The sequence below is a fragment of the Alligator mississippiensis genome, chromosome 10, assembly GCF_030867095.1.
Source record: "Alligator mississippiensis isolate rAllMis1 chromosome 10, rAllMis1, whole genome shotgun sequence".
In the NCBI taxonomy this organism is placed as follows: domain Eukaryota; kingdom Metazoa; phylum Chordata; order Crocodylia; family Alligatoridae; genus Alligator; species Alligator mississippiensis.
Window position 1 is genome coordinate 10,433,677 of NC_081833.1, and position 14,593 is coordinate 10,448,269.

The window sequence follows — 14,593 nt, forward strand, 5'->3', positions numbered from 1 at the left end:
TCAGTGACACTCCCCAGACCCCGCTGACCTATTCCCAGTCTCCTCTTGTTTCCCACACCAGCTCCCAGGACCTCACATGTTCCCCCCACAACTCCCACTCAAAGTTGTTATCCTCTCTCCATGCCCTGTCCCCATCAATTATGTCCCCATCCCTCCATCTGGTTTTTTCTTCCTCCACATTTGAATTTCATGCCTTTGTTTTTCATGCTGCCTGAGTGGCAGTGTAACCTGGGCAGTACTCCAAGAGGTACCCCCTCTCCAATTTAAGGGATCAAACCAGGTGCACAACTGCTGTGGGAAGTATAGGGACTCTCCTTCCCCTATACAGCAGAGCCAGACCACCAATGGGGACTTAACCATATACCTCTTAATGAAAGAACAGTACTGGGAACGTAACAGGCATAAGTCAGGGGGTCTAGGGGACACTATAAATGCCCCAAGGGGTCAGGATTCAACAAAGGTTAGACATTTACAAGCATTGACAAAAGACAGGGTTAACAAAATATAAAACACAAACAGCAGAGCAAACAATACTGGCTGGTGAAATATAAAAAGGCACAAAATACAAAATGTCAAATGACAAGGAAATATAGGGGAGGGAGAGAAAGGGGGAAAACACAATGGCCCCTTTCCACTGCAAGAAGATTTGCTCCTTGTTAGCTCACTCACCCCAAGTCAACCCAGCTGGGACTTGAACTTGGATCGCCCACATGGTAGATAGAAATGCTGCCACACAGCCACCACTGGTAGCACTGATTCAGGCTGCTAGGGGTCTTGACCTTCCCAGAGCCCCAGCCTCACAATGAGCTTCCAGGCCTCTTACTGGAGGAGCTGCAAGCAGAGCGAGGAACCTCTCAGGTCACTGCTCAGATCCTTACTGGAGCTGGGGAACCTCTCCTGCTGGCCACAGCCTCTCGTAGGGGATCCTGGAGCCCAGCGGGGAGTCTCTCCTGCCAGCTGCACGCCGCACTGCTGCAGGTCCCACTCCTTCAGGCTCTTCTGGGGCAACTGCTACCGTCCTGCTGGCCCAGCTCTTGCCAGCTCTTTGAAGCTCCTTCCTTGTGGTCCCTCGCTGGTCTCCCTTGAGTCAGCTGCACTGACCCTTTTGTCCCCCTCCAGGTGACCCAAGGGGCCAATCAGGATACAGAGAGGGTGAGTCTCTGGGGCCTGATTGGTGAGGAAAGGGAATCCCAAGCCCTCCAATCATCTTTCAAAACCCCTGGACTAAGTCACTGCTAGCTAGTCCGTCACAGCAGCATGGGAGTCAGGGGATATGGCTACACTTCTGCAATATTCTGGCATGGGCCAAACCCAGAGACCGGGTGCAGAAGCTGTTCTCACAATCAAACAGAGTACTTGAGAGCAGCCGCAAGGGGACACCTCCGGAGCAGCTTCACAGTCACATCTCCAGGTTTGGCACGAGGATTCGACGTGCTCAGACCAGTTTCTCCTCGAGAGCATGACAAAAGTGAGAGCTCAGTCACTCCAAGGGGGGAGGAGGGTGTCTGTGCTGTCTTGTCAACACTAGGAGCTTGCAAAAGGCTAGAGTGTGCCCAGGTGACACAGTTTTTGGGGAATTGAGCTGCCAATTTGAAGAAAAAGACACGAGGCATTTGTGAACAATACCCCCTGCCCCCCAAGGTTCATAACTTGGCCATATTTAGGTGAATTTTCACATACATCGGACACCACAACTGTCCCTCCTGCCATGTTTCAGGTGCCTGCTCTAAAGCGTGGCAGCTTCAGGGCATCTCAAAAACAAGAGGTTTTCAACCTGGACAAAACACCATACAAGAATACAACGGACCAGTTACAAGAGTACAAGCATGCCAGGGCTCCTGACTTACTCCCCCTCATCAAACCATCTCTGAGAGGCACTGTGCTCTGATATGAAGGAACCAGATTTGGGGAAAAGCGTATGGGAAAAAAGTTGAGGCTACCACAGCTTCCAAGCAAACAAAAGACGGTAGTCCTGCTCCAGAGGCAGCTGAATAGAAAAGAAACAGTTGCAGTTAACTAAGGCTAAGTACAGATGTTCAAAAAGCCCCTGGCAAAAGCGCTCTATCACACTTTACATAAAGTGCTACCAGTTAGAGAAGGAGCGAACCGAACAGATGTTCACTGTTCGGTGCAGGGAGGAAAGCTCAGAGCCTGTCCACACTGGCACTGGGGGCACTTCCACACACCTCCCTCTCCCCAGCCCTGCCCCCCTGCCAGCTGGTGGTGGTCAGCAGCACCTAGGGGAAGAGAAGGGGAGGAATGGAGTCCCCTGCTGGAAGCACCCCCCAGATCGTTGGGTTGGGTCTTGCTGGAGTGGGGGAGCAGAGTTGGGTCTGTGTGGCATGGGGGCTCCCTTCCCCTACCCCCCGTTCCTGGCGCAGCAGAAAGCTGGGGTGTGTAGCCCCATGCCACAGCTTCTGGCTGCTGTCAAGAGGCTGGGGCAGGGTGGGGAGGGAGCCGCTGTACTGTACCCCCCCCCCCCACATTGCTGGGTCAGGTCTTGGGGTTAAGGGGCTGGGCTGGGTCCACATGGCAGGGGAGGCTCCTTCTCCCTCCTCCCCCCGCCTCTTGACAGCTGCAGCCAGTAACTTCACCATGGGGCTGCCAGCCCAGCTTTTCACTGCATCAGGAACTTGTGTAGGGGAAGGGAGCCCCTGTGCTGCATGACCTGACCTGCCCCCTACCCTGCAAGACCTGACCCAGCAATCTGGGAGGCCTGTGCAGCACAGGGGCTTTGTTCTCCCACCTTCTGCCTGCCCGTGCAGAGAGAAGACAGAGCCTTTTCTGTCTTCTCTGCATGACAGCGTGGGGCAGGGCTAGGCCAGTGCTCACCTGCAGTACATGGGCACTGGCTGAGGCTAGCATGTCACCCAATGAGGGGCCCCTGGGATGCCAGGGGAATGCGACCTACCTTGACTCAGGATGGGATGTGGTATAGACATTGGATAAAGTGCTCTAATCTAAACTGCTTTAGTCTGATACCACATCCATCCAGGGTTAATTTAGAGTGGGATCCACCATTTTTAAAACACTTTGTGCACCAGGAAAGTCTGTTCTGTTATAGCTGTAAAGCACTTTCTGTGTACTTCATGTGCAATAAGTGTAATTTCTGTACCTAGCCTAAGTAGTTTAAACTTCACAGCAAGTTCAGGATAAAGGTCCAAGTTATGGCAAACAAATTCTGTGCCTGTCAAGCAATTATAAAAACAGGAAATGAAAAGAAAAAGAAAACAGAGAGTTGGCTATAAAACACCTCTTAAAGCCTGTAATAAACTTCAGGTTCACTCTGCCACTCATTTGAACTAATTCCCTGGCAATTTTCCTCACCAAAGGTAATCTACTGAGAGTCAGCATATACCACAGCTGGATTTTTTATGTGAATTACAAAAACAATATTCATGGGGTAATGCAAGTTATGCACTGTACACTGACAGTGCAAACCATTCAATTAAAGGCACAACAGGCCTCTTATGGACTTTACAAATGAAGCAATGTAAGAAGTATCATTTTCATTATCTTAGGTGTTTCTGAGGCATGCTGGGTGCGTTTCTACAAGAACATAGCTGTGAGCACAAGGAACCATAAAAGCTATTCTTGGATGTTGGCATGGAAAGGGCTTTGAGGCTGACGATTAAGGAAAGCAGCAGACAATAAAGCGAAGCAGCATCCAGAAGTATAAATAGTCAAGGCATGCAGCAATGGACTCGTCCAGTCATGGCTATAGGCAGCCCCACAACTTCCACAGGGACCATTCAGCGAAGAAGAGCTGTGAAGAGGCTGAGAAGCCATCTGGAAATCAGTCATATTCAGATTGCTGTCCTCAGTTCAATTTGCAGCCACCCAGAGGCTGTAAATTTGAAAGCGCCAGGGCCAGTCATAGCCACACTAGTTCTTTGGGAACAAAGCACAGAGGGCCGAATCCCACCCCTGCAGGAACAAAGGGGTGGATTTGAATGGTGCAGAACCAAACTCAGGCAAACCGAGGTTGGACAGGTGAAGGAGTAAGAAAAGCTCCTGTAGATTACTCTTCCTAACAAAAGGACAGCTATTTTCAACGGCGCTTTCTACTTTCTACCCAACTCTTTAGCTGCCAGTTGCTTTCTTTTGTGCAGCTCTACAAAACATGCTGCCATGCCTGTCCAAGTTGGCCCACACAGGCTGGATCAAGAGATAGGGGGCTGTGTCACCCTAAGTGACACAGTGAGAAGCAAGGCCCTTTCCCCTCTTCCCCTTCCCTCCCCCCCTTCCAATACAGTCCAGAACAGGAGACAGAACTTTCTTTGAAGGAAAAAGTGGAATTTCGAGCCAAGCTGTTTATCTGTCAGGGCAACAAATACAGAAATACTAATAGCCACAGCTGCATGCTTGAACAGAATCTCGTTAGCTCCCCTTTGGCCCTGCATTTGGAAGCCAAACAAAACAAAATAGTCTGGGAAGAATAGTACTACAAACAACAGAAGCCGACTGTATATTCCTCCTCTTGCTCAATAAGTTCCCCATTGCCAAGTTGCTCTTGCTGAACGCCATAGCAGCTGGCTTTATTTCCAATGCAAACAGGAAAGGAGGCTAACTGGGATTCAGTTCCGCATGGCAGGCAATAGGAAGGCACAACTTTGCATTGCATTACTCAGTGTCCCGTGTAATAAATGCACCTTGCTACTACTAGGCAGATGTTTTGAAAAGCACTGGGCACAATTCAAAGCGGAGGGAAACAGTCGGGAGTTATTTTGAATCTGAACAACCTCAGGAGTGGCTAGCACTGCCATTCTGCACTGCATTTTGGCTTTTTGTAGATTTTGTAGATCTGTAAAAGGCACAGCAATGACTAGCTTCACCCCTTCTCACCTTGAGCTTAATTTTTAAAGACTGTGTCTATGTAAGAAAGGAGTTCTGGCAAAATTCTGAGCAAATGTACAGCCTGGAGTTCCCTGTCCACTGCGACCCACAGGTGCTGCATCAGATTTGTTTGGAAAAACATCTTACGACTTGCAAATGACCTACTGGCACCGCAAACGCAACCTGGGAAAGGAGAGCCAGGGAGAGTGCTGAAGGTGATGCACCAGAAATATTGAACCTTATGTCTTTGCAGTCTCAGCAATCAGTCAGGCCTCTGCAGCCCCACTAAAAGCAGAATTGGCCCCAGACTCTTTTATACTGGATGATAATGTGAATAGCCCAGCATGACTCTCACAGCCCAGGCTGAGTTTGCAAGAGCGATCATCAAGAGATTGCTGGAGAGTCTCAAAGTGCCTGGGATCTTTGAAACAATTATAGAACCAATTGGGTCAATTCAGGAGAGCACAGAAACATGCGCTTAAGTCCCACCAAAGTCAGTGGGAGCCGAGTGTGCATTCAACTGCCATCATGATCAGAGATGCTTTAATTAAAGGGGTCACTTTTTAGATGGGAGCTATGGTTTAAAAGCTTACATGTGCTGTTAGTTTTGCATTTCAAACCTATGGCAGTATTAAGACGACAGGTGGAGATCTGTTCCACTTACATTAAACCACCTAAACCTAAACCGGGAGCAGTGCACACCTCTACTGGGACCAGCGTGGATAGCCTGAGGCAAGTAACTGGGGGTATTTGGGAGATAGGAGAGAGAGGGGCTGGTGGGATTGGGAGAGGTTGGTAGGTCCAGGGGGGTCTGGTCTGAGGGAGGAGTAGTCAGGGAGCTAAGAATAGCCCAGTCAGGATCAGGGGAAGTAGGAAAAACACCAGCCAGGTCTGACTGGCTGGGCTTTCCCAGCCCCAGGACTGTGCTGTGATATGTGCAGGCACTCTCTAGACTGGGTTGTAGCCCACTTTAGATCAGGGACCTCTAAAGTTTACCTCTCAGAAGATGAACTAGCTTTAGATCAAGTGCACCATTTTGGAAACAATTTAAGCCAAATGCAAGCACACTTGGGCAATTAGATGGACATAACTTGGGTTAAGTCAGTCTAAATGTGATGCTTGTATATACACTGAGAGTGCTAGTACAGAAGGCAGTTTTTCTAGGGCAGAAAATTTGGCACAGCAGGTACTTGTTCAGATCCACCCACCAAATCCTAAATTGGAATAGCAACTACTAGGACATTATTAACAGTGCAGCAGTGTCTAATAGTCTCTAGCATTAGATCTTAACACAACAGATGGGAAACAACACAGAGAGTGCAAGGGAGCAAGAGAAAGAGAGAGAGTTCAATTATTTTGGATTACACTAACTATCAATTTGTATTATAAGAGTATTAAGATCAAAATAGATGCCCTGGACATGTTCAGTTCATGCATCAAATGGGCTTTAACAAAAATTGAATTTAGTTGGTCATCCAATTATCTGCAGAGGTGATCTTTTCAATTGTATTTCACTATGTTTTCCAAATCACTAACTACTTTCCCTTTCACTCTGCTTCCTCCTCTGACATCCCCACCTCATCTGGAAACAGAAAGCTTGGTTGACCCCTTGAGGAATTCACTGCACTGAAATAAATGAAACCTTGGCATAATCATGTTAGAAAAATATATACACATGATAAAGTATCCCCTCTGGAAATAACCATTACTGAAGATTACATGAAGCAGGGCCTTTTAAGGCATTGTTTAATTTAATTGCTAAAGTCCATTTTAATTAGCAAGAGCCATGTTTCTAACATAATGAGCAATAGTGTAGAATAACAAAGAGAGAAATTTACAGAAAATAGGTACCAGTTTAGCCAAGCCAGCTGGAAGTCTCTAGGTTTTTACAGGACTGCAATTTTACCCAAGAAGGTGACAGTGAATTATGGCATAACGTTGAGTTGATGGTCCTTATAAAGCTTGGGGCTGAGACAAAAATCAAGAGAGTTACTCTTCACAAAATTATACACTTGAGGACACTGAGCTGCAAATTGTAAACCACAGAGTCAGAGCAGCTCTCACTAGTGTTTCCACTGCTGCAGGAGTCTTTGACCAAGGATATGACAAGATCTGCCCACAGTGAGATGAGGAAGGCAGTGTGCAGAGGCGATGAGCACGTGGAGATTCAAGGGCCCTGACCCCACTTGGGAAGGGGGCTATCACCTGAAACGTGTAAAACTCCAAATGTCCATCATCTCAGGGCCCCCCCAGCAAAAATAAAAGTTAGCACCTATGGCAGTATGGCAGCGTGGTCAAACAGGAAGCAAAACTGATCTCAGGAGATCTGGGTTCTATCCCTGTTTCTGCCCTGTCTTAGACATGTTGCTTTGTATTTCTGTTTCCTGTCCTGCCTTGTGCATTTTGATTGTAAGCTCTCCAGGGCAGGGAGTACAGCCCCGGCCACTGAGACCCCGATTCCAGTTTGGGCCTCTGGCTGCTATTGCAGCATAAATACATACTGAAAGACTCATACATTCGCTGAAGCCTTCCATGCTAACATTGCCTTCTTGTAGCCCACCCAAAATTATAAGGATCTAGACAGAAGGAAAAGAAGGAGAAAGAGAATCATGGAGAAAAACAGAATATCAAATGAGAGTCTATTGAATGCTTAAGTCAGGACATACGTATAAAATTTATCAATGCCAAAGATGCAAAGGTGCTTCCAAAAGCACACAGTGAGAAGGCATAGGCAGACAAGGTTCCTTGGGTGAATTTGATATCTTTTATTAGACCAACCCAAATAGTTGGAGAATAGTTATTAAGCAAGCTTTCGAGTTCAAAAACCCTTAATCAGGCTAAGGAGAAGGCAAGCAGCTGGGAGGTACAGAATATATTACGGAAAGGTGCTCTTCCTTACTTGTGCACCAAAGCTTTTTTGGTATCATATTCAAGTAAAGTGCATTTACGCAGTATCTGAGACCATGCATTTTTCCAGGGCAGGTAAGCCTCAGTTCCCATAGTAAAGAAGAAAAAATGGAACCATAGAGAGGTTATGAGCCAGATGTCCAAAAGTTCTCTGTACCCACATCTGGAGTGAGATTTTCAAGAGTTCTGCATACAGTAGCTCCCACTGAGAACAGATCTCCTCACTCCTATCCACCCACCAGCCATTTCCTTTTTTTCACTGTGGAACTGAAAATGTGCCTTTAGAGACCTGCTCAGAACTGCATAGCAATAGCCCTGGGAACAGAACCCAGGTGCTGAGACTCCCAGTCCCAGGACCAGCATGCAGCTGACTCTCTTGAAAGAAAATGAATATGCAGCAAGAAGTATTTCTGGTTTCAGCCCTACGGCCATTGATGTACAACGTCTTTGAGAATCACAGCATGGTGATTACACTGAAATGTTCCAAACACTGAGAAGGCACAAACTGAATGTGGTTCTGTGACTTGAACTCCTTGCAAAGTCTATACCTGGAGCACTAGGAGGCATCTAATCATACTTTAAAAAAATACTTTTAGAGAACAGTAAAGTCAAGGTGTTAAATCACCAGTGAAAGAGGAAGCCAGAAGTATGTCAGAATAACCTTTCACGTGATGGCTTGTTAACAGCCAGCTAGTAGATTCAATGAAAGGCAGCAGGAATGACCACATCTCTATTGGTTTAACTATCAGGTCCTCCTTTAACAATCCATTTTTTTCAATAGCCTGAGCTCTGTATTTATTGGTTGTATGTATTGTTCTACCCAACATGGGGCAAGGTAGAAGGAGGGCTAGTGTGGTTGTACTTATCATCATCATCATCATCGTTATTTCAATTTTGAACTAAAACTATTTAAGGATTTCACATGTTAGTATGTACTGGTCTGCTGCAGGACTAAATATACAGGCAGATATTTTTATATCCCATTTCAAAATGTTTATTTCCTATTTGCTTCTATGACAGTATGGATGGATGCCTTCCACCCATTCAATATAGCAATCTGCCTTGTATTTATCTTGTGTTCCTGAAGAAGTCTTTTTTTTTTAATATCCCTTATGGCACTTGGGTAAACAGCAGGCAAGAAAAAATATGACAGATATTTAAAGGAGGCTTCCTATTTGCTCAATAATGCAGTGAGGCAAGACTGAAAAGGCAGCAGGCTGCGTGACTTGCAACAAGACGAGTGGCCACAGGTAAAGCACAACAGTCTGACAAGTGTTTTCCCAATACGCCTAGTAAGTGAGTTACTCAGAGATAAGTCAAAGAGACCTTCTCAGTATAACCAAGTCCCCAACCTTAGAAAAGCGTATGATACTCTCAGATGTTTGCTAACACAAGGCACCAGACAAAAGTGAAGTATAACAATGGTTGTTTAATACACTTCAGATAAGGGTAGGTAAGGATGAAAATCATGATGAGCTTTTAAGATATTGACCATGTTGAAATTGCATTGTGGTCAAATCCTGAAGTCCTTAAATGAGATTAAACATCCACAGTAGTCAGAAAAAAACACTTATCTCTGAAAGAACATAGTACAAAATGCAATACATGACCTAGAATTAATGCATAATTGTAGATAACAGAAAGAGAAGTCTCCCAGCATGCTGTTGCAAACTCAGTGCAAGGATGATAAACCTATTATACTAGGTGAAAAGACATCAGAGGCAATGAACACATTTCAGTCAACAAAATAATCCTTAAGCACATAAAGAGATGCCCTGAGCTTGTACAGTTTTAAGTTTTCCAAGAGCTTCGGGTGATTTAGATCATCTGAAATACTGGGAGCCAGTTCCCAATATTCGGCTAAGCTCTGCTTCCCTGGTCCTTAGCCCCAGAATAACTTAATTATATATTGAATGCTACTGTATCCAATGTAACTCCAGATCCAACCACAGCCTTCCTAGTAATTCCCCTTATGGAACTGAGCGTAGATATAGTGGACAGTCTAGAGCCAGCTACATGGACTTTGACACCCAAGAGGGAAGCCCCTTGAACCTGTGGCCTCCCTTATTAGGGCTGTTCTATATCCTTTATTTCATAGGAGCATCTGCATTTCTCTCACTCACACATCATTATTCAAAAGGATTTTCTAGCTCCCTGCGTACCAAATTTGTCAACAGGACTCCATGGAATAGCAAGCTTCGACTCTCCCTGCTCAGGTGATGGGTGACTCTCCTTAGAAGCGTTGATTTTTTTTTTAAAGGAGAATCCCTCCTGTACTAAATCAAGAGAGGCAGCTGCTTCTTGATATCATATGCATATCAATATTTGTGTCTCTTCTGGCTGACAGCTTTTAAAAACAAAAGCCACGGTGCTACACTTAGAACAGTAATAGCATCAGAGAACGCATTATCTGTGCAATCTGTTCCAGGCTTCTCTGTCAAGATCCAGGGGTAATAAGTAGTTAAGGAGGTTGATAATTCATGTCAGTTTTCCATTGGAGTGGTGTTCCTGCCTTTCACACCTTATTCTGCACAGAGCTACATACAGGCAAAATTAAAAAAGGAAACAAAATCTGTGCAACTATTTTGGAGGTGAGTCTTTGCTTGAAGCATTGCCAAAGGCAACCAGTGGGCCTGCCTCACTGGCACTACATAATATTCTTCCCAGGGAGATAGAAAAGTGAGGGCTTGGCCACATTGCTCATTAAAACCCCTGCCATGCACTTTTTAGTCAATGCAGCAATGCTAACCAGAGCATCCTGGCCATTTTCCAGTTGGGTCAATTTAAGTATAATTAGAAGTTTCCTTATCTAAACCTGTTTTGTGTTGGTGGGGTGGAGTGGCTACAGTGTCCCACTCCAGAAGTAGACACTTTTTTATTAGTGTTGTGGCAGTCCACAGGATGTACAAAAAAACTGGGTAGAGACTGAACAGGCCTGTTTGGGGACCACAGCATATGGTCCCTGGAGATGCTAATGCAGACCCAAGCTGAAAGAGATCCCATTCCAGTCAAGGGACCAAAATTCAGTGTGCTGGTAAGCATCTACAATATCCATTGAAGTCACCTCCACAACTTTTGGAATCAAGACTAATGGGAGTTTGTACTAGCAAAAATTTGACCCTATGCACTGTACTGAAATAGCATTGATCAAGTCATTGTGGCAGTAAACAGAATTTGCTCTTTAGATTACATAACTAACATTTCCACCTTCCCATATGACTATTGTATACTAAACAACACATAATAGAATGAAAGCGGCAGCATAGGGCAGGGAGACTTTGTTGAAATAATTAATACCAGCAGCCTGTGATATTGATTCATATATTCAGTATTCCAGACGGAGTTGCACATTGTAGGTTATTATCCTCAGAAGTCAATGTATTCAACTTCCATGCAAAAACAAAGGAAAAAAGTCAAAGAAAGTAATTTGTAACATTTGTGACAGAAACGGAGAGATACTGAATGCATTGTGTGCACTGCATGGGGAAGAGGGGTACTGAAAAATGAATGGGAAAGATAGAGTAGAAATCATAAAGGATTGCTCAGCATACAATCAAAAATGTAATGCAAGATTAACTATTCTAATATATTATGATCTAAAAAGTACTCTGTTATTTTGCCCTTTTCATGTTATGCTAAAAGCAAAGATAGAATTTCAAATACTGTATATGTAAAATAGAAAACCCTAACATTAGGAACTACCATTAGGTCCCACAGGATTTCAAAGTATCAAGAGATAAAGGCTCCTCTGTGCAGGTAAAGTTATTTTAGCAGAGTAACAATATTGTTGGTTAACAATAACAAAATAACAATAATAATTTGCATTATTATCCACTGTAATGCAAATCGTTATTTTTACCAGCAAATATATGGCTTGCTTTAGCCTCAGTGTCAGGATGAATGTTAAATCAGAGCTGATGAATAATTCATTCCTACTGATTTAATGCAACTGCTCATTCCGGGATTCCTGTTTGAAGAATAGCTTCTCATGGTTAGATGCTATTTAGATTCTGGGCCAGAGTTCACTCCTTCATGACCTGCCTGCAATAAGATAATTATCTGCTGGTGAAAGGTTTGGGGTTTTTACCATTAAAATTGTATTGTTTTCATAGTAAATACCTCATGCACACCTACAAAGGGTAAAAAAGTCAGCATTCAGAGATTCCGTTCACAAAGCTGATCACAGAATAACATCTGTACAAACATGTCCCATCTAAGGGCTAGGTTAGGTCTGCAAGGTATGAAGCAAGTTGTTGTAATGGATAGGGTGCCACTAAAACACCTGGGTTTATTCCCAGCTCTACTATTAACCTACTGTGTAACCTAAAGCAAGGTGGACACCTGTTCCCCCTTCTATCCCTTGCCCTTTATTCTTTAGATTGTAGCTTCTTCAGAATGGGGATTGCATCTCAGTAGATGTTTGTGGAGGGACGCCCTAATCAATACACATTTCTGTGACAATTAAAATACGCATTCACATTTGTGTGCAAGTACCCAAATCTGGGAGAGGAAAGGGCAAATCTCAACCCACAAGAGAGAGGAATATGAGCAGTAAGAAAGAAAAAAAAAGACATAATCCTAAAATGACTAGAAATACATGTAGGTTACAAGAGCAATGAGAGCTGTGGCAGAAAAGATTCTGAAACCAACCGAAAAATCCCTCAGTTCTAGAAGAGAAATGAGCTCACGTTATCTGTGAGTGCAAGCCTCACATTAACTAATGGAGCTTCAGAGGTAAACTTTCCCTGCAGACGGATTACTCCATAACTGCTGCTGTCACACAGGATCCTGGCCTAGATTTCATGAGCATTTTTCAGCAAGAGTCTGTTTCTAACATATGCAGTTCTCTCTCTCACCTACCCAATGACTGTCCGAGCATCAAACTCCTGAGAGTTCCTAGAGTTGTTCTGATTGGAGAGAATTAGCAAACAGATGCAGACAGCAGGGAACAAATTTATGCATACTTCATACCTTGAGCAGATGATTTATGACTGTCAGTGAGCTTAATAAATTCAATCCTTCTAGGTTTATGAAGTCTTCACTCCCCTAAAAACCTAGGGAAAAAAACCCAAATGTTGCATGTTAGGTTAACTGCTTGCTGCCTGCATCAACCTGTCAGTTAAGATAAAATGAAGGGAAGAAGAACTGCTTTGCAAATTTGGAATTCACCCAATACTACAGATGCTGGATGTAGAACAGAATTCAATACTTCTGAGGCCTGGGATGACTGTGGCTGCGACAAAGTATGGCATTTTTAGCTAATTCACCCTCGTTTTTTTTTTCATTTTATTTCCTTGGCCACAGTCCTAGAAGCAAGTCCTGAATTACTTTCAAATAAGAATTTATATTGTTTGATTAGCACAAGTTGCCACTTAGCTAGAAGTGCAGGTCTTTTGAACTATTATATTTCCATGTATAAAAACAATGGAATACATGAAAAGGAAAATGTTTTGTGACTTTCAAAGTAGTGAAATCCAGAAGTTTTTCTTGATGAAACCTAAAAGACTCATCCATACTGTATTTGCCAACAATATGTGAAACTCAAAGTGACATTTTCAGGGTGTAATCACACATCCATTTGCAACAGTTGCAAAAATCACTGAAACACTGTGCCATATTCAAGTTAGTACATGCCAGGAGCAGACACGTTCATGCCCGAGATATAGTCCTGAAATAATCCTCACCTGAAAGGGAGCAATTTTGCAATGCCACAATGGCACTTACCTACTAAACTGCTTGGATGCGTGTTTGCTTGCATTTTAACTGTGTTTAGTACGTGTTAAGTTGAACCTGATACGACTAGTGGCAACAAGGACAGGGGAGATAGCCCACTGAATTAAAACAAGCAGAAACTACAACTCCATAAGCAAAGGGTAGGACTTGCCTATATTCGGGACGTGATGACATTATGACCATTAGACCGACCTCCAGGGTAGCCATCCCTCTGTAAATCCCCAGCATAGACAGTTAACTACTGATTAGTCCCAGCATCATTACAGCTTTTGCCAGCTTCAAGCAAGGATTTCGCTGCACTGATGCAAACTGCAGCTCCGTCTGCATAGAGGTTGCATTAGTGCTAGCCAGCTAAAGCTGCAAATAAGGCAAATTCCTAGTGTAAACAAGGACTTAGATGCATGGAAGAAGCTAGACTGCAAGCTTATAAATCCTGGACAAGGGATGGCCTATACCCATCTATCCCAGAAGCTAACCAGAGAATGAATGATGATGACTTATGTACTGTAGTCAGAGGTGTGATCACAGCACAAGTAGGCATCCAGCTTTACTGTAGATATATTGGAGAGGACGGTGAAGGCTTAATGGTACATGCTTCAGCATGGGCTAACTGCCCAAGTAAGTATTCATAGTTGTTAGGGCCTGGAAGGGACCTTATAGATCATTGGGTCCGGCCTCCCTGCACTTGGGCCCTGTCAGGCTTTAGCCATCCCCGCAAAAGCCTGTGCTGTCATAGCTTCACTGAGATCATTACCTGGGATATGCAGACAAAACTAGCCCAGGTATATGCCCCTATAGGCAAGTCTACACATCACCCTACATCACTGTAGCCACGCGCTACATCGCCATACCTTGGGCATAGTGATCACATGCATCTACCCATCACCAGCAGCTACTTCACCATAGCACCATGCTCCCCCATTTTAGTCCGCCACTACGGTGAAGTAGCAGTTAAAAATAACCATGCGCCATGTGCACAGCACAGTACAGTACAGGTTGCTACTGCACCATGCTTTAGTACCTTTTGTCCTAAAGCACAGCGCAGTAACAACATCACTGTAGGACGATGCGTAGACATGCCCCATGTGCTACAAATCTATTTCCTGGTTTCAGTGCA

General features: G+C 44.3%; 1 long non-coding RNA gene across 2 annotated transcripts in view; it reads right to left on the reverse strand.

Annotated features, from left to right (window-relative positions):
- Positions 1-9,157: 9,157 nt before the first annotated feature.
- Positions 9,158-14,593, reverse strand: part of LOC109282967 (uncharacterized) — a 65,764-nt gene continuing 60,328 nt past the window's right edge. Inside the window, exons 7-8 of one of the 2 annotated variants that reach the window (XR_009455121.1) lie at positions 12,715-12,797; positions 9,158-11,129 (exon numbers count right to left, since the gene is read on the reverse strand). This is a non-coding gene — a long non-coding RNA (uncharacterized LOC109282967). Of the gene's footprint in view, positions 12,798-14,593 lie in introns of both variants that reach the window. The other variant, XR_009455120.1, reaches the window with a different exon arrangement.